Here is a 21,674-nt window from a genome sequence, read left to right as displayed (position 1 = left end):
TACCACTCCCAGTCTGTGCGGAGTAGGTTGTGTGTGCAGAATGACGGGCAGACCAGCGCTCCCCCTGTTTTCAGAATGTGAGCGCACACACTGAAATTACTCAACATACTCACACCCTCTTTAACAGTCTCAATGATATTACTATTTATTATTACTCCTTTTTTGCTGTCTCATATCTTTCACACACATGTGCCAGCTGATATGGGAACTGTGACAGACCACACCCCACAGGCAAGGAAGAGGGTCACATGACATGCTCCCATTGAGAGCACTTTAAAGAAGCCGATAAGCTCTATCTCTCATTTAACTTGGCGTTTGGAAGATGTTTGTGGAAATTTCTGCAAAGGGGGTGACATCAGTTGTTGTCACAGCTGCTGAGAAAGTCTGCGAGACCATGCCTGTTGAGGGAATGTGTGTAAACATATATCGTTAATAGATAAAATTTAAAACAAAAGGCAGTCCATATGCTGAAGGCTGGTATGTTTCACTGCTCAGGACGGATGCGTATCAATATAATCAAAACCTAATACAACACTACAGTAAGTTAATTTGAAAAAAAGAAAAGAAAAAGATACTAGCTTTGGAGTGCTTAAATTTAATATGAAACAAGACTTCTCCCAGGGGAATTCCAAGCGTTTAGCATGTGGGGCATACTCCAGATGCTAGCTGTACATACCTAAAATAAACTATGCAAAATTCCATATTCAGAGCCAGACTCTGCCAACTCCGAAAGTAAACCCAGCTAGCTATCACAATCTTTTCACTTTGTCCCCCTCTCCCCTCCACCTGGACTAGGAAGGCAATAAATAATTCTGTTTGAAAGAGAATCTCAAAGCTCAGTATTTTTCCAATGTGAGATCTAAAGCATTTGTGTGTGTAACTCTCAAGAGCCTCTAAAGTGATAAGAAAAGGAGTACTTGTGGCACCTTAGAGACTAACCAATTTATTAGAGCATAAGCTTTCGTGAGCTACAGCTCACTTCATCAGATGCATATCGTGGAAACTGCAGCAGACTTTATATATACACAGAGAATATGAACCAATACCTCCCACTGTCCTGCTGGTAATAGCTTATCTAGATATCTAGATAAGCTATTACCAGCAGGACAGTGGGGTGGGAGGAGGTATTGGTTCATATTCTCTGTGTATATATAAAGTCTGCTGCAGTTTCCACGATATGCATCTGATGAAGTGAGCTGTAGCTCACGAAAGCTTATGCTCTAATAAATTGGTTAGTCTCTAAGGTGCCACAAGTCCTCCTTTTCTTTTTGCGAATACAGACTAACACGGCTGTTACTCTGAAATCTAAAGTGATACACACTTTTGCATATACAGTAGTTACAAAGAATTCAGTAGGGAATTGGTCGTCTGCCTGTTGTAGGCATAGACAGGTTCCGACAAAAGGAATTAAAATGTAAAGAGTAGAGACAACAAAGGGTTAAAAAGATTAGTTCTAATATTTCAACCCTAGGTGACAATATCTCCGTACCCATAGCACCATTGTAATCTGCTGATTTGCTCTGACAATCCAGCTACTTCTAAATTGTAGGATGAGACTATGTTGATGAGAGAATATGTCCTTTATTAAACCACAAACTTCAGAGGGACTCTGTTAAAACTGAAGAGAACCCTTTGGGATTGCTGTTGAACTGGAAACATTTTAGATTGTGAATTTTTTCTTGACACCTTATGTATAATTTGAAGCTACCAAATCTGCTATACCAAGAATCCAGAAACATGACAATTGGAAGATGCACAAGTGTCAGTCTGACAACTAAACGGAGAATTACTTTGGGAAGGTCTTAACAAGTAGACAATAATGTTTGCCTTGTCTTGGGTTTTAGAGTCCGAATTAAAACTGTTTGGCTCACTAATAATTTTGTGAAAGTAATCTACTGGGGATGGGGGTGGGGGCAGGCGGAGGGAGAGGGGGGTTGGGGGGAGGGTCAATGCAACCTATGTGAATCATTCCTGAATCTTTCTGGGCTTTCCTATGTGAAAGTTTATTCATCCAGACTTCAGAATTTCTCTGCAATAAAACTTGCTGAACGACATACCACACAATGTTTAGGAATTTATTTAATACTAGTATTACTGTCAAAGCATAGAAGCCAAACTATACATACAGTCAGCTTGAAGAATGTGTAAGTAACGACACTACCCCAAGCAAATATATCAGGGTAGACTCTGCCCCACGATGGTTAGTTCTACACAATGCCTGAGATTACACTTCTGAACATATCCTGAATGCTGTGACAGAAGTATTTGTCACTCAAAGTATTTATAGTTCTAATGCTTTGGAAGACAGATAAATGCTTATTTTTACATGAAACAACAGCTTTGAGAGGGAGAGAGAGAGAGAGAATAATGGACCTGACAAACCACAGTTACTGTTGCCTAAATCACTCATTTCACCACGATGACTGTATCATATTTAGCCAATGACCATTTTGATTGTGACACTGCGTCCTGTATGTAGTCAAAACTCTCGTTGTATTGTCAAGGTTGTATAAGAAATTCCAGTTTATATTATATTATATCATATTTTATTATTCAGCAAGTAAAACAAAGATATAGAAAGAGATAACTTAAGGAATACACAAAAGGGGGCAGAGTTAGGGGTAAGCACTCAACCTTAACTTTTCAAATTTCCTGACTGTTGAGGATTTAATAAATCAACCTGAACATTGTAGAACACTATTTTGGCATGGAATTTCCTTTAAAAATTAAATTTAAAGAAAACCACTCGCAACACCAGCTTTTAGGATCCCAGGAATTTACTGAATCTGGAGTTTTTCAGCTTGACACATCTGGAATGCAATCATCCTTAATGGAGCCCTGAATACTACATTGATTGGAACTATATGAATACCAGAGAGAAAAAGAGCTTTCCAGGTCTTAACCATCTGAAACCTTAGCTGTCTCAAAATCTTCAATCATCTCAAACCTAAATGGTTCAGCAGCCCCAGTGTTCTAAGCTTTTAAGGTTGATTTAAAAATAAAAGTGGATAGTGCACTTGTTTGGGAAATCTCCCCATTTTGAATGCTCGTAACTTGACATGCTTATTTTCTCAATAAGGTCTACAAATCAAGCCAGCGCTGATGATTCTGCCATTGTGGAGTTACCATGTGCAAAAATGTTTGTTTGGAACATATGGGAGAGAATGGGGTGTTCTTCTGGCACACCTAACTGGCAAATAGTTGGAACGGATTGCACTCAAACTTTCAAGAACAATCACCGCAAGAATCACCTCTGGGTTGAGATAAAACACAAACATTTTCTCCCTAAAAATTAATTTAACACATTTTTGTGTAACTGAAACAGGGAGTTTAAACTGAAGTTGGAACTCTAACTACCAAGCATCTTTCTCCTCCTCTCACTAATGGGGCCAGACTGTCCCTGACCCATGCATGAGCGTGCAGGGGTCCAAAGATTTAGACAGGCACAAGATATTTACTTTGTGTTTGTTCAGGGCCTATTGTACAAAACTGTGGACAATAACAGTTCATGTGCTTGGGGAAGTGCAGCCAGTGGCCCCACAGGTAATGGGGAGCAGGCGCGGAGGTGGCCCTAATTCTTCCACAACAGTATGTAGAGGGCAGGGGAGTGGAATACACCATTTTAAAGGAGGGAGCAGTCTGCACACCTGGGACCTCTCAGGCCACAAACTTTCCCAGGTGCAGCTTGAACGCAGGACTGTGTGTAAATGATTTCATTTCTAGGCCACAATGATTCCTGTAGTTTAACCTCCATGTTAATGCCTGAATTCGTAATGGAAAGTCTTGGAAGATTATAAACTAATGTTTCACAAGTTGCATTCATGACTGAGTTTGCTTGAGATAGCAGTACCTCCACAAATACAGTGCTTGCAAAAATGTAACCACCCGCCAAAACACATCTTTTATCAGGAAGCTAGAATTGTAGACTAGGAACAGCCATAGCTTCACCCAGAGTTCATGTATGCCAGTATCTCTTGCTGAGTCAGTAATACACATATCGCTTCTTTAGTGTGCCTCATTCTGTCTTTCTCTCCTTCTCTGCCGTTAGTATTTCATTATAAAACAACCCAAGAACCTAATAATTGCAAAAGTAGGATCAGTCACTCAGTTGAGACAAGATGTTTGGGCTCCAGGCCTGGTGGTGTGAAGGGGCCTGTGCATTAATAGGAACTCTGCATTTTATCCACGGAGAAGGATAGTGACTGGGAGGGAGAGTATTGGTGGCTGGGATTGGAGGATAAAATGTTGGGAGTTTGAAATTTTGGGGTGGCTCTGCTATCCATTTGCATTTAATCTACTTTTGCAGTGTTGATTAGCTTTGCATTAAGGTCAAACTTAGAAAGAGGCACAATTAATGGTGAAAGAATGGAACTATGTTAGATAGACTGTATATTGATGTTAAGTCTGAACCTGGGGAACACCTATCTTCTTGTAGCTAAGGCCAGATCTACACTACAAAGTTTTGTTGGCATAGCTGTGTCGGTCAAGATGTGCATAGACCATACCCCTGAGCTGACATGGTAAAACAGCCAGGGTAGACGGAGCAAGGCTGAGAGAAGAGTGCTTATGTCAACATGGCTAATATTGCCCAGGGAGGTGGTGTTAACATGCTGGCAGAAAAACTCCTTCTGTTGGCTTATGCTGCGTCTATACTAGGGAGCACTGCCATGGTAGCTGTACTGGCAAAGCAGCTGTAGAGTAGACAAGGTCTGAGGCACAAGCTTTCCTTGGGCCTAGTCTACATTGAAGATTTAGGTCAACATAGCCAGAGCACTCAGTGGCGTGAAAAATCCACCCCCCTGAGTGCTGTAGCCATGCTGATGTAACCCCTGGTTAGGGTAGATCAACAGAATAATGCTTCTGTCAACCTAGCTACCATTGCTTAGGGAGGTTCTGTTCCTATGGTGATGGAGAAACCCTTTCCATCGCTGTAGGCTGCGTCTGCACTAGGGGTTATGCTGGCCCAGCTATGACGCTGTAGATATGCCACTATGGTCCCCATAGTGTAGACATGGTCTGACCTAAAGATTTAAGCAGCAGGAGGTGGTTGGAGGACTGGAATATTTTTGAACGATGTTTCCAAGCTGTTGTGGTTGAATATTAATGATGATGAACAATAATACGTTGTGCATTTATAGCACCTTCCAACTGAGATCCCAATGTTTTGCAGACATGAATGAATGCAGTGCCTCATGATACCTTTGTGATGAGGCAGTATTGTTATTCTCATTTTACAGCAGGGAAAACTGATGCAGAGAGGTTAAGTGGGTTAAGCCCAAGGTCAACTGGGTTTATTGTAATTATTTTCTCCTCACTTTTTAATTTCTATTGTACTGTGCCACTGAGTGCTTCCCTATATTTCTTGACTCATTAGCATCATTATGAATATTACAAATTCAGTTAAGCTGAACTGATGGGAGAATACTGTATTGCAGTGACCCAATAATACTGGAAGGTGACTCATTATTCAGAGAGGAGCTCTGTACTGCAGAGAACTGATAAATGTAAGATCCCCTGTTTCTCTGTTCCTTTTGTAGTATCAGTAGCAACAGGCTGAGTAGATACCTGCCCTGATAACCCAGTCTTGCAGAAAACTGTCAACAATGGCCCCATCCTGCGCACTCCAGCTTCCCTGACATGGAGCATAAGAACAGCCATACGGGGTCAGACCAAAGGTCCATCTAGCCCAGTATCCTGTCTTCTGACAGTGGCCAATGCCAGGTGCTTCAGAGGGAATGATCAGAACAGGCAATCATTGAGTGATCTATCCGCTGTTGCTCATTCCCAGATTCTGGCAAACAGAGGCTAGGGACACTCAGAGTGTGGGATTGCATCTCTGATCATAGAGCCTGAGGCTCCTGGGGCTATTCCTACTGGTGAGTAAGAAAGATGCATTCATCTAAAGACAGCTGAATACAGTTTATAGCCACCCAATTCCTCCATCTTCCCACAAGCACAGCCTGGGGCTCTTCCCCAGCTGACCTGGCAGGTACAGTGCCTCTCTGATGCTGCAGTGGGGCACTGGCCTCTCTTTAGGGGACCACATCGCCTTACCACATCATCTTGGCAGTAGAGCTGATTGGAAATTTTTCCTCTAAATGTTTTTTGGATGAAAAATATCTTTTTGTTTAACTGGACACACTTTGAAAAAACATTGATTTTGGTAAAAATTCCCACAGAAACAAATATTTTGAAACAAAAAATGTTAACAAAGAATTGAGTGTTTGAGGATGCCACATTATTTACACTTTTTGGATTCAGAGTAACAGCCGTGTTAGTCTGTATTCGCAAAAAGAAAAGGAGTACTTGTGGCACCTTAGAGACTAACCAATTTATTTGAGCATAAGCTTTCGTGAGCTACAGCTCACTTCATCACTCACGAAAGCTTATGCTCAAATAAATTGGTTAGTCTCTAAGGTGCCACAAGTACTCCTTTACTTTTTGGATTATCATCAACTGAAATCCAGGGTAAGCCATTTTGACTAACATTGTATGAGAGGGAATGCTGGGAAAGATTGGCCTCCACAGCAAAGGGGGAAAGGGGACAATAAGAATTGGAGGCCTCAGCAAGACTGCCACATAGAGGCCTCTGAGGGTCTGCAGAGTGTAAAGAAATAAGAGGATGACATCAGCGTTGGTTCCTTGTGGGCAGTGGAGGACGCTTCTCATCAGAATCAGCTGGGAAAATGTAGAGCTCCAGCAGGAGGAAAAAATAGAGAAGCCTCCTTTAGAAATCTCGATCCTGCTATAAATGTTAAACCACAGGAGTTCCTAAAGAAACACAGCTTTTTTAGCCACTGTGTGTTTAACTCTTTCCTTCCTGGGTGACAGGTTTGCTCTCCCTTTCCTTGTTTAAGCCAGGGATGAGTGCATTTCTGGTACAGACGAGCGCTCATCATTGTCAATATAACATAAAAGGTGTTGAAATGTTTTAAAAATAGTTTTTAAACAAGTGTCCTCTAAACCAATTGAGAGCAAATCATAGAGACAGAAGAAGTTACAATCATGATTCATAGTTTTGTATGAAGAGAAGAAGGGTTATCCAGTGGTTGGGTTATTAACCTAGGATTTGGGAGACATGGATTCAGTTTCCTTCTCTGCCACAGACTTCCTGTGTGACTGTGGGCAAGTCACTTAGCCTTTCTGTGCCTCAGTTCCCCATTGGTAAAATGTTTGTTTTTAGCTAAAAGTTTCTATTTGCTACCCTTGTGCTGTATGACTTGTTCCCTGGGTGCATTACTCAGGACACTCTTCTGGTGCTATTTTCTTCATAATCTGGCCCAATGTGTGTGTGGCTGCCTTTCAAAGCAGACTGTACACTTTTGATAAAAGATGCAGCTGAAAAGAAAAACAATCATTACTTCTTGTATTTACATAAAACTGCCAGCAGGATCTAAACTCATTAAAATAAGTCTGAAATTTCTTGGTGCACATGGCTCAGGGAGGGAAAATGATAACTGGTGTTAGAAAATGCTGTAGCTACAGTACGGCATGATACAAAATCATTTCCAAGTGTATCATAGATTAAATAGAATGGATTCCTTAGTACTGAACTGTAAAATTTTCCATTACCTTCTTCCTGCTCTCTTCTGAGACCTGCAATCCACTAGTTAAGAAATGAAATGGAGTTATGTTTACTTTGTGCAACACAAGTCAAGGCTAAATTTCATAGAATGATTTAATTTTAGTATTGAGATAAGAGAGGCTGACTCAGATTCTCTGAGGGACAATTTTATCAGTACAGTCAGTCATGCAACTCTTGTTACAGTGACACACAGGAGCAAAAGAAGCCTTATGTGCTAGCTGAGATGAGCATAATACATCCCAGCTGAGTCTGGGATTGCTTGCTGTGTCTGAACTGAACCCTTGGCTTATTGGCTACATTAACAAGACCTCCATATAGAGTTTGATCTTGTGTGCTTCTGAAGTCAGTGGCAGTGTGAGATGCTCAGCGCCTCTCAGGACTGGGCCCATGGGGGAAGGCCTTCACTTTGAATGATTCCACTCTAAATTAAATCAGATTTTGGCCCAGTGATTATTCCCTTTCTTTCTGAAGGGCTTATGTTTCACTGAGAGAAAGTAAATGCACGTTTGGAGAAACCCTGAGCTTTCGTAACGGGCAGCACATTTCTATCGATAGCAGATTAGCATCTTGCTGAAATTTGAGGATGTGTTGAAAATTCTATTCCAATGTCCCAAAGTTATTTTCCTGACTATTCCTTTCAGCATTATAATTTCTCACTTTGCATGCGCTTATCATATTTAATCATAGTTACAAATGTGTGAGCTGGTTCAGAGTGCAGAGTGTATGTCTTGGGCACCAGATCGAGTCAGAACTTGTTGTGAGTACGTGAGTATTCTCCTACTTCTTTTGCCTGTGGTGCTGACATGGTGAGTCATAAACCAAATGATAATATAAGCCAGCAGTTACTTAAATATAAGGGTGCCGGTTGAGTTGTACCAATGCACAGGAGTCTACCTATGCAGTAAAAAGAGAAGGAGTACTTGTGGCACCTTAGAGACTAACCAATTTATTTGAGCATAAGCTTCCGTGAGCTACAGCTCACTTCATTGGAAACAACTCACGAAAGCTTATGCTCAAATAAAGTTGTTAGTCTCTAAGGCGCCACAAGTCCTCCTTTTCTTTTTGCGGATACAGACTAACACGGCTGCTACTCTGAAATCTACCTATACAGTGTAGTTCTATCTGTGTTGGTCCCAGGATGTTATGGAGACACTGTGGGTGAGATAAGATCTTTAATTGGAACAACTTCTGTTGGGAGACAAGCTTTTGAGCCACACCGAGCTCTTCTTCAGGTCTGGGAAAGGTACTCCCAGAGTCATACCAAAATGCAAGGTAGATCAGATTGTTTAGCATAAGTAGTTAGCACATATTGTAAGGGACCATTCAAGGTACAGTGGCCCATTAACACCTCTGCCCTCATAGGACAAAAAGAGGGGGTCAGTGGGTTACAGTTTGCTGTAATAAGCCATAAATACTGTGTCTCAGAGTGAATCGCTCTCAGTGAAGTCACATGGGATAATGATAAAAGGCAAAAGCACCCTATCACCTATGGGTGAATACTTTTCACAAAGCGATCACTCTATATGTGACCTATTGGTCCTCATCCTCAAAGGAAACCTGCACAACACTTTCAAAAGATGAGCCTGGGAACTTGACTTCATTACTCTGCTAACAAATTTATTTGAGCATAAGCTACGTATGAAGTGAACTGTAGCTCACGAAAGCTTATGCTCAAATAAATTGGTTAGTCTCTAAGGCACCACAAGTACTCCTTTTCTTTTTGCGAATACAGACTGACACGGTTGCTACTCTGAAACCTGTCATTACTCTGCTAGACACTAACAATCATGGACTGAACAGAGACACTGTACGTTAATTGAAAAAGCCATTAAAATCCTAGTCTTCTCTTTACAGAATAAAAACAAACATGTAGGTACTGGAAAGGTTCAGCTCAGGAAGTTTCTTCCTTCTCACTCCATGGGGGAGAAGAAGAGGGAATTCCCCCACTGGGCAGTGAATTTGTCTCCTTATACCAGAGCTACTGATGCCTAGTGTTTTCACACAGCTCCCCAAGATGTATAGCTCCTGAAGGAGCCATGGTGCGATTGGATACCTTACCCCACAACTACAGAAGCAGCTGAGTAGGGATAGACTTTGGATCAAATAGCCAAATGGATACCATAGGGCCTGGAGATAGGCATGCTCTGCAGAGCAGTGGCTCCCTGTTTATACCCCTAAATCCATGTGAAAACCAGTCCGTTGCTGTATCCATCAAAAGGGGTTCTGTGAAATTGCCATTGGGAGAAGCACACTGTGAAGCTGGCACTGCCTTCCTTCCATGGCCTCCATCAGGATTCAATTGATCTAGTTCCCTTTTAATGTTTAATCAGCACTCAGGAGTCTGCTAGGTTGGGGAGAAGATGCAGAACTTTTAATGTTCTGAGCACTCTCTTTGAACTGAATATACACAGGCATCTGGAAACATCTCGTTTGCACTGAGCATCTTCAGAAACTTAACATAGGCTTTAGCATAGTCGTTAACATTTTGTCATCTCAGGGCTTGCCTACACTTAAAATGCTACTTTGGTGCAGCTGCACTTCAGTGAAGACCCTACCTTTGCCGGTGGGAGGGCTTCTCCGATGAGTGTAGGTACTCCACCTCCCCAGTAGGCAGTAGCTATGTCGATATGAGAAGTCCTTCTGTTCACATGGTGTGGTCTACACTGGGAGTTAGGGTGGTATAACTGGATTTTCCACACCCCTGAGTGACGTAGTTACACTGACATAATTTGCTAATAGAACGAGGAGTACTTGTGGCACCTTAGAGATTACATTAATTTGCTAATGTAGACCAAGCTTCACTAGCACAGCTACTTCCATACTACTGATGTGATACTTATCCCTATGTAAACTCCAGAGCTAGGAAGCTTTCTGGGAGCAGTTTAAGAAAGTACAGTGGAGCATATATATGCATGTACGGTATTGAAAATAAACCCGGCAGCAGGTAGGAACTCTCTCAATTTCCCCTTTTTACTTACAGGAGGAGCCAGAGAGCTCAATGTGTAACTTAAACTTGGCAGGAGGTGAGAACACCTCCTTAATTTTCCACTTTCACATGTAGGGGAAGCCAGAGAGCTTCCATACCCAGCAAATCTCCTCGTTCTGGAACTTACACTGACGCAGGAAGCATAGGAGAGAATATAACCCTAAGATATTTTTAAAAGCTATGTCAAGATTTGTTAGCCTAAAAATGGGCTTACTTTCGTTTGACGCTGGTGCCATCTGGGAAGTTTTTACCCTGCGGTGTCCAAATAATTTTTTCTGGAACACTATCTACAATGCTGCTCTGAGTAATAATACTAGTTTAAGAATGAAAAAAACAGAGCTGGGATTTGCAGCGAGCTTCACATTAAACAGACTAGTAGTTTTGTGACATGTGAGAGAGGGAATGAATGTATCAGTGTTTTTATTACTAGTCTGATTTCAAGTCTTGAATTTGGTTTTAAAAACAGCTGGATAGAAGCATAGCCAGTTTTTAAAAAATGAATGGTTATAGTATACGGGGACAACTGTCAAGGGAGGTCAATTTTTCAGCCCATTGCCTTGACAGAGTTTCTTCAAGCAGGGAATTGCACTGAATTGTTTCCTCATGCAACAGGTTGGAGAACCTGTATATTACATCTGCATGTATTACTTTTAGGCCTGGTCTTTGCTGGAGAAATAAAACCAATTAAAGCACCTAGGACATCTGTGAAACATTCTGCAAGCAACACTAAAATACCCTAAACAGCATATGAAGGGTCTGATCACTGATTAGAGCAGACTGCCTTTCAGCAGGTTTAATAACTGGTTAAACCTGAACCATTTCAGACTGAATCCGTTCAGTGCCAGTGTAACACAGACACTAAAATGATTCAACTAATCCTCCCACTATTTGCCCACTGTGCACTAATCCTGTGGACTCTTGCAGAATGCACGACTGCTGGGAATTGTGACACAAGTACTGAGAAGGCATTGCAAATGAAATGGTGTAGATGAGTACTAGTGTGGATGTAGGGTAAAACAAACCAACCAGCATGTATTGATGAATCGTGTTCATACAAGTTCAGTACGACAGATTCAGTTACAAACTGTGTCTCCTGTGTAGGCAAGATTCAGAGCGAGTGATAATGTATCTGGATCATTTATCTGAAAGCCCTCCCCCCCCCCCGCCCCCGTGGCTGTGGCTTTGCATCTTCCAATGTCGTTTTGCAGAACCATAAATAAAAATCAGGCAGATGTTTCCCACCTCTAGTTGCTGGTAATTACCTAACAAATAACTTTATGAAGGGGTGCATCATTCTTTATAGAGCTGGATTAATTTTGTGAATTCTCTGTCATACAATGTTTTGCATTATATTCACAGAAGTTAGTGCAGTGGGGATGGGTAAACTGGTTTGAATAAAATAGAACTGACCTGAAGTTGAAATTTCCTGAGATTTGTAAAGATTGTTATATTTTTCTATTATTGCATAGCTGCCCTACATTTCCAGGTTTCATACAGAAGTGAATTGAAAGAGCTAAGATGCTGTGGGAGGGGTTGTTCACAGGGTATTTCTGGTTTGACAGGAGACAGCTTGTTCCTATAAAATTTCTAATCTGATTTCCAAGTCAAAGGAGACTACATGCATTCAAGTAAACACCTTAACGTTTATAAGGCATTTATCAATGCCCTGTTTGTTTGCTTACTGCACAGCTGTCTCCACACCTTCTCCCAAGGGAAACCGCTGTTGTGTGTTCACACTGTCAGCTGCCTGCACAGTAGCGTGTTCATACTTGTGGCACTTGCAGCGGTATTCGGAGCGGTGCACTCTGGGCAGCTATCCCACAGAGCATCTCCTCCTCTTCTGCCGCTAAGAGTTGTGGGAAGGCGGAAGGGATCGTGGGGCATCCTGGGTCCTGTCCCAATGCCCCGTGATGCACTGCTTTGTATCTCAGCAGTCCCTGTGCTTCCATCCACATTTGGTGCCATCTTTCAACAGTCTGTGTACTACGTACTCTGCCTCTTCGGTCTGCAGGAACGGATCCCGCACTGTTGACCAGTGTGCTGCTCACGCTCACTAACACGTCATGAATGGAGGTGGAGTTATTCCTTAAACTACAAAGGCAAGAGGAGCGTGACATTGATCTCGCCACACATAGTAGCTACAGCACGAGATTGCTTGTGGCATTCTTGGAGGTGCTGACCACAGGGGAATGATGTTTTTGGGCTCGGGAAATAAGCACTGAGTGGTGGGATCACATCGTCATGCACGTCTGGGATGACGAGCAGTGGCTGCAGATCTTTCGGATGAGGAAAGCCACATCATGGGTGTGACGTTGCACCCCACAAGACTTCAGGGAAATATGCTTATGAATGTATATATGACACAACTGGAATATATTTTATGCTACATACGCCATGTAACATATCTATGTAAAGGTTAGGATCGACTGAATATATTCATCCTATTTGTATGAATGTGTCATTTTTGTATTCAAAATTATGAATATTGACTGTATACTTGTTTGATTTTAAATAGCTTTAGTAAGGCATTTGGTCAGCTTCTTGAGAAAGGAATGTGCAAGTTAAGTGCCCAGTCAAGAAGCACTTAACGGACAATTGATCTTGGAAGGCTCCAATCCACATAAGAAATCTACATGAGGACTTTCAAGGTAGCATGTGAACCATGGCTACTACCTGTAAGTTCTGAGTCATGCATGGACATGTGACTTGCCCATGTGACTTCAAAACTCCATCTTATAGGTGGAATTCTACACAGGGGGAAGAAGGGGTATCCACCCACAAGATAAAGTCTATTTAAACCCCTGGGAGACCCCTCCATTTGGTCTTCAGCTGGCTCAAGAGATAGTCTTCCCATCCCAAAAGGATACCTGAAAAGAACTGGAACAAAGGACAGTAAACACAGGGGGTGTGAGAGATTGCTGGACCCAGACTAAGAGGAGACTAGTCTGTAAAAGGAAGCTTACTGAACTCCTCTGAGGGTGAGGTTTTATCTGTATTCAGTTTTCTTACCGTATTAGGTATAGACTTGCGGGTTTTATTTTATTTTACTTGGTAATTCACTTTGTTCTGTCTGTTACTACTTGGAACCACTTAAATCCTACTTTCTGTATTTAATAAAATCACTTTTTATTTATTATTTAACCCAGAGTATGTATTAATGGGGGGGGGGGGGAAACAGCTGTGCATATCTCTCTATCAGTGTTATAGAGGGTGAACAATTTATGAGTTTACCCTGTATAAACTTTATAAACGGATTTATTTGGGGTTTGGACCCCATTGGGAGTTGGGCATCTGAGTGTTATAGACAGGAACACTTCTTAAGCTGTTTTCAATTAAGGCTACAGCTGTTAGGGAACGTGGTTCAGACCTGGATCTGGGTTTCCAGCAGGCTAGCGGGTCTGGCTCAAACCAGGCAGGGCACTGGAGTCCCAAGCAGCCAGGGCAGGAAAGCAGGGGCAGAAGTAGTCTTGGCACATCAGTTGGCAGGCCCAAGGGGATTTCTGTGATCCAACCCATCACAATGGAACTGTGCGATGAGCTCCCCCAGCCTTGTGGTGCAAGAACATGAGAATAAGAGCTGCCCTGCCATTGCAGAAGCGCATGGCGATTGCACTGTGGAAGCTGGCCATTCCAGACTGCTACCGATCGGTCACTAACCAGCATCATGTATCAGAGGGGTAGCCGTGTTAGTCTGGATCTGTAAAAGCAAAGCAGTCCTGTGGCACCGTATAGACTAACAGATGTATTGGAGCATAAGCTTTCATGGGTGAATACCCACTTCGTTGGATGCATAACCAGCATCATGACATGACACAGAAAGTCCTCCTTAGTTCTTCGTGGCTGCTTTCTAATTCTGCACAGCCGTTCAGCCGGCGATAACAAAGAGGGATGCTGGGCTCCCAAGGTCATCTCTGTGAAGCCAAAACGCAACATTTTACAGAAGCAGTATTGTTTGCAACACACAGAACACTGATTCAGTGATTTAAAACAGAGCCAGTATTCACATACCTGTCACTAACTGGCTGACCCCAGGCAAGCACACATGAGCCACAAGACCCCCAAAATGGTGAGCAGCTGCAGGGGCAGGGTAAATCAGTCTAAATCCCGGAGCCTCACTGTATACTGGGCACATGTCTCTTGGGGAAAGCCAGCGCTGTAGGGGGACCTGATAATCATTCCTGTCCCCACATTTTCCATAGGCTGTGTTCATTATGGAAGATATCTCGCTGCTGAGGGTGAGCAGGGAATCAAGGGAGGGTGTTCTCCAAGACTGTGGCTTCCACCCTGGCACTTATGTGACTTGCTTGTGTGCAGCAATGGTCCTGCCCCATGATGGCAGAATGGCATGGGAAGGTTATCGTTAATTGGGCAAGAAACAAAGCAGCTCTGCCAAAGAAACTGAGGCAGCGGATTGCCCAGTATCTCCATGAGAGTTTCCTGGAGATCTCTGAGGCAGATTCCCATAAAATGAGGGAGTCAATCAACAGCCTGTTCCGCCACACAGACTAGGCATGTGGTGGTAAGTGCATCATACAGACACAAGCCTGCTTTCTGCAACCCTTCTGCCCCCAACAACTTGCTTCAGCGATTTCCCAAATCAAATCCACTTACCATGGACCTCCTCTCCTGTTTGTGCTTCACCAAGATCCAACAGCTGTGACTTGCTAGCTTCCTCCAGGATAGAAAAGAGCTCCTGGCTGCATGCATCTCTGACCTCTAAGTCATCCTCTGCCTCTAGGTCCCCTGCCCCTCCCCATCCTCGTACAAGATTTCCTCCTCCTGGCTCAGTCCACTCTTGACTGGCATGCGAGCCACAGAAGTATTCACAGTGACCTTCGCAGTGGAGGTGAGGTCGCCACCAAATATTGCGTCCAGCTCTTTGTAGAACTGGCAGCTCGTGGGCGCAGCACCGGAGCGGTGGTTTTGCCTCCTGTGCCTTGCGGTAGGCGTTCTGCAGCTCCTTCACTTTGACCCTGCACTGCAGTGTGTCCTGGTCATGGCCCCTTTCTGTCATGCGTCATGAATTCTGTCCATAGGTATCATAATTCCTATGGCTGGAGCGCAGCTGGGACTGGACAGCCTCCTCTCCCCAAATGCTGATGAGATCCAGCAGCTCGGCATTGATCCAAGCGGGGGATCACCTGGTGCATGGAGCAGGCGTGGCCACCTGGAAGGATGCACTGAGACCACTGCACGCGTGACCGAGCAAACAGGAAGGGGACTTTCAAAATTCCAAAGGAATTTACAGGGTGGGGAATGACGGTTGGTCACCTGAGGGCAGGGCAGTAGAGTTTAAACTGATGACCAGAGAGGCAAAAACAGGCATTGTGGGAAATCTTCCAGAGGCCAATCGCAGTGCTGTAATCGACCACGGTGTCTACACTGGCACCATGGCACTGTACCCCCAGCGCACAAAGCTGTAGGCCTCTCGTTGGGGTGGGTTTTTTTACAGCACTGCAACTGTGCAGTTTCTGCGCACTAAGTGGCTTGGCAGTGTGTACCCCTCGGGAGTTACAAGGCAGAAAGCTGCTTTACTTGCCAGTGTAGACAGGGCCATAGTTTAAAAGAGCTCAGAAGGGCAGCCAAGTGGATGAGAAAGATTTGAATGAAAGTTGATCTGGTTATTGATTACAGTATATATGGATGGTACCAGATAAACCAGAACACCACACAAAGTATGGAGTCCTCTCCTGTGAATATAAATGACATGAGAAAGAATGAGTCTTTATTAATATAATAGGATTGTGTTGTGTTTAACAGGTGTCTCCTGCAGTATTCTATCACACCTCTGGCAAGATTAGCTACCAACATATATCCTGGGGAGAGATAAAAGGATGCTGCCTTAGGTCTCAATTCCACTTATAAATATTCTTTTTTTGTAAAGTAGCAGTAGTAATTATTATTGATTTGTTTATATAGTGCCAAAGGTGTAGTAGGTGTCTTGCAGACAAAGGTCTAAATTCAGCCTTGAGTCTAAGGGATAATAAAATGGTGTACTTATGACTTGCTCTGGCTCCTCAGTGTATGCCAATATAGACTTGCTTAAGGCTTAACCAGCATCCACTGAGTCATTGGAAAGACTTCCATTGACTTTAGTGAAATCTGGATCGGAAACCTTTGCCCATACTCTGCTCTCAGTCATAGGCAGGGGGTAGCTAGCGCTAGAAGGGGTTCAGCATCTCCAAATCAATCCCTGCCAGGTAAAGCCACTTCCCTGCTGGCACATCAGCTCCCGCTCCCAATCCCAGATTCCCTGTGGCTGAGCCTGTATGGGGAGCAGAATGGAAGCAGTGACTAGGAGAAGCAGGACCTCGTGTGCCAGGTTGCAATGCACTCAAATGTGGCCTGGCTGCCTCTTTGTTACTTCAGCAGTGAAGGGGCTCTGCCATAATGACACCCAGCTCTGGTTACTGCCTTCCCATTAGCGGAGGTGTACCCTGACTCACCCATGGCCAGGGCGGGGGTGGCAGGCTGGTCACAATCTGTTGGCTGTGAGCTAGGAGCCAATGGGAAGACAGTAATGAGAGCTGGGTGGCATGAGGCGGAGCCCTCTCCCCTGTGATGGAGGGGTGGCTGGGCCAAAGAGTGGCATTGAGAGCTGGTGCATGGAAAGTCCTCATTCTAGCTCTGTCACATGCCACCCAGATCTGATGACTTTCTCTGCATTGATGGGGGTGTGCCCTGCCTCCACCCACTGCTGGGGGGTCCCAGCCAGAACCTGATTGTTTCTTTGGAATTGAGAGCCAATTAGTCAACGGGGAGCAGTAACTGGAGGTGGGTAGTGTCAGAGAGGGTCTGAGCCTGTATTATTGGGGAAGCAGAGCCCCATGGAGTGTATGAAGCAGCAGCAGCTTTACTAAAAGATTGCACCCCTCAGCGACTTGGCTAAACCTTTAAAAAAAAATTTTTTTTTGGCCGGGGGAGGGGGAGGGGCTGTGATCCTCGTCACTTTAAGGATTGTGGCTGGTGCTCAGATTTGGGTGGGACATGGCCCAACTATGGCAATGCCCCAGCTCCCCAGCTGAGCCCAGTTGCCTATGCGCTCAGTAACACCATTTTTAATACTGAAGTAAACCCAGAGTTTCAGCAGGGTTGTTTTGGATTTACACTAATACATGGGAGTGGAATCTAGGCCCCTTACACTAAATTCTAGTATATTTTTTTCAGCAAATAGTAATTTTTCAAAAAAAAAAATGCATTTTTCAGGGCACAAAATTCAAGCTGAATTTGGTGAATAGTTTTGGGGGGAAAAGATCCTGGAAAAATATTTTGGAATGTCAAAATATTTTGTTTCAACAGTTTAGAAATGAACTGTTTTGACATTTTGTTGTGAAACAACATTTTGTACATTAAATATGTATTCAAATCAATATTTTGTTTTAAAAAATTCAGTTTGAACTGGAAAATGAAACAGTTTGTTTAAGCTCACTGAAATTTGTTCAGTGTTTTGTTTTGGTAAGAAACTGAAAAAAATAAATAAATCAGTTTTGATTTGAAACTAACCAGTTGGGTTTTTTTTAGGATCTATCCAAACTGAAAAATCAATTATTTGCTCAGCTCTAATTTACATCCACTTACAAAAGTATAATGTGCACTACCTTTTGTGTCACAGCTAAATTTGTCCCGTGGTCCCTACCATTAAGACCTAGAGTAGCAAACAGTGAATATTATATAGGTCTTGCCATACGCTCCCTTAGGTTATGTATTCATTAGGGCTGTCAAGCGATTAAAAAAATTAATCATGATTAATCGCGCTGTTAAACAATAATAGAATACCATTTATTTAAGTATTTTTGGATGTTTTCTACATTTTCAAATATATTGATTTCAATTACATCACAGAATACAAAGTGTACAGTGCTCACTTTATATTTATTTTTGATTACAAATATTTGCACTGTAAAAACCAGAAGAAATAGTATATTTTAATTCACCTAATGCAAGTACTGTAGTACAATCTCTTTATAATGAAAGTTAAACTTACTAATGTAGAATTCTGTACAAAAAATAACTGCATTCAAAAATAAAACAATGTAAAACTTTAGAACCTACAAGTCCACTCAGTCCTATTTCAGCTAATTGCTCAGACAAACAAGTTTGGTTACAATTTGCAGGAGATAATGCTGTCCACGTCTTATTTACAATGTCACCTGAAAGTGAGAACAGGAGTTCGCATGGCACTGTTGTAGCTGACATCACAAGATATTTATGTGCCAGATGCGCTAAATATTCATATGTCCCTTCATGCTTCAACCACCATTCAAGAAGACATGTGTCCATGCTAATGACTGGTTCTGCTTCATAACGATCCAAAGCAGAGCTGACTGACGCATGTTCATTTTCATCATCTGAGTCAGAAGGTTGCTTTTCTAGTTTGGTGGTTCAGGTTCTGTAGTTTCCTCATCAGAGTGTTGCTCTTTTAAGACATCTGGAAGCATTTTCCACACCTCATCCCTCTCAGATTTTGGAAGGCACTTCAGATTCTTAAACCTTGGGTCGAGTGCTGTATCTATCCTTAGAAATCTCACATTGGTACCTTCTTTGTGTTTCGTCAAATCTGCAGTGAAAGTGTTCTTAAAATGAACATGTTCTGGGTCATCATCTGAGACTGCTATAACATGAAATATATGGCTGAATGCAGGTAAAACAGAATAGGGGACATACAATTCTCCCCCAAGGAGTTCAGTCCCAAATTTAATTAATGCATTATTTTTTTAACAAGCATCATCAGCATGGAAGCACGTCCTCTGGAATGGTGGGTGAAGGGGCATATGAATGTTTTGTATATCTGGCACATAAATACCTTGCAACGCTGGCTACAAAAGTGCCATGTTCTCACTTTGAGGTGGCATTGTAAATAAGAAGCGGTCAGCAGTATCTCCCGTAAATGTAAACAAACTTGTTTGTTTTAGCAATTGGCTGACCAAGAAGTAGGACTGAGTGGACTTGTAGGCTCTAAAGTTTTACATTGTTTTATTTTTGAGTGCAGTTATGTAACAAAAAAATCTACATTTGTAAGTTAAGTTTTCATGATAAAGAGATTGCACTACAGTATTTGTATGAGATGAACTGAAAAATACTATTTCTTTTGTTTATCATTTTTACAGTGCAAATATTTGTAATACAAAATAATAATATAAAGTGAGCACTGTACACTTTGTATTCTGTGTTGTAATAGAAATCAATATATTTGAAAATGTAGAAAAACATCCAAAATATTTAATACGTTTCAATTGGTATTCTATTAACAGTGTGATTAATTGCAATTAATTTTTGTAATCACAGTTAATTTTTTTGAGTTAATTGGGTGAGTTAACTGTGATTAATGGACAGCCCTAGTATTCATATTAGTGTTCCTAGACTATGCAACAAGCTATTTGGATGTGAGCCCCTGTGAGAGCTATTATAGCTGAGAAACTGAGCTGATTAAACTATTTAGCAGGGTAGGTTTGCCTGGAAAACATGCTAACAAGTTTAAGGAGCTGATGCACAAAAAAGTTACTCTTGTGAGTAAAGTTATTCTTGTACAGAATTGTTTATAAAATCAGGCCCTAAATTACTAGCTTCATGTCTTTGTAGATTGAAGGAATTATATAAACTGCTGGGAATTTCTTCTAACAATACTTCTTGCAGTCCACTCCAAATAAACTCTTCAGCCTACATGTATTTCATTCCACCCTTGGGATGACAGCTCAGTGTGCAATGATCCAGATTAATGTTCTACAACCAGATAAACTAGTAAGAAGGCAAATCTGTGTCTGCATATTCCAGAAAATTCTGTATGGAGTTACAATTTGGCAGATTACACATACACTACATGCACTGCCATTGGGTTTTGTACAGTTTTAAAATATAAAATTGCTTGTGGGCTAAAGCATTCTCAGACTCAAGAAACCCCGCAAATGTCATCTCATTTTACAAGGGACCCTGAGTTAGTGCTCACACTGTTACAAGACTCAACGTAGGCATGGCCATTTATTTATTTATTTTTCCAGACTGAAGTATCTGTTGACCGCTTTCACGGCTCCCTTGCTGGACCCTGATCTTCTGTCAAAGGTTTTATATGGCCCCCATTACGATAATATGTACATGCCTCACAAACATTTAATGTATTTGTCCTCTCAGCACCCCTCTGAGGTGGGGATATACTATTATCCCAATCTAAAAAAATACACAGTTGAGGCAGAGAGAAACTGTGACTGGCCCACACAGGGAGTCAGGGTCCATGTGAGGACTTGAGTCTCCTAAGGCCTAGGCTAGTGCTGGACCATCCTTTTTCTCTTACAAAGTAGTTCCAGGTGCACATGAAAGAGGCTCATTGCAGGATCAGGGTCTATAGTCTATAGGGTCTATATCTATAATGTTCAATGCATTGCTCATGTTCTTTGATTTTATGCTGTATTCTAAAACTTTTGGAAAATGGAGTTTCATTGTGAAGATGCTGTGAAGCAGTTCTGTGTGTCTGTTTACAGATCTGAATTCAGCTGTGAACAGAAAGCTGCTGCTGTTTAAACATTTTTGAGGAGGATTCTACAAAGAAAATCCCTTTTAATTTATGGTTGTTACCTTTAGTCAGCATTCAGCTTCCCTAAAATGGCAGCATAAGAAAGTTTGTTGATTATTCCTTCTGCTAAACTGTGTAAACATAATGCTTCAAGAGCAGTTTGTTTGTCCAGATATTATTGGGATGTATATATTTTTATTACAAAGATTCTTGGATACTTACTAGTAACCTACATTTTCCCATCTGCATGCTGCATGCTTATTTCTGACTGAGAAATTATATCAGATCATTGTGTATATTTTTATCCACTCCATGTTAGTTTGGATTGAAAAGTGCTTTTTGATACTTTTGAGTATAATAAACTACCTAAATGACAGAAATCTAAAAAGGCTCCTTTAGTTTGAAATCACAAAGCTTTTATTTTTAAGTTGAATGGTAGATCTTGGAAAGCTAGCTTTGGTTTGTCCTGAAACTTTCCCACTTTTTCATGTAAATAAAAGGAAACCAGAGACATTTTTGGGCTACCTTTCCATGTTTTCTGAGCAAAAGTGTCTTCTGAATACCTCTTTCGAGTACCAGCAAAGACAGGACTCTGCTAA

The sequence above is a fragment of the Lepidochelys kempii genome, chromosome 3 (genome assembly GCF_965140285.1).
Source record: "Lepidochelys kempii isolate rLepKem1 chromosome 3, rLepKem1.hap1, whole genome shotgun sequence".
In the NCBI taxonomy this organism is placed as follows: Eukaryota; Metazoa; Chordata; order Testudines; family Cheloniidae; genus Lepidochelys; species Lepidochelys kempii.
Note: the sequence above shows the minus strand (reverse complement) of the source record.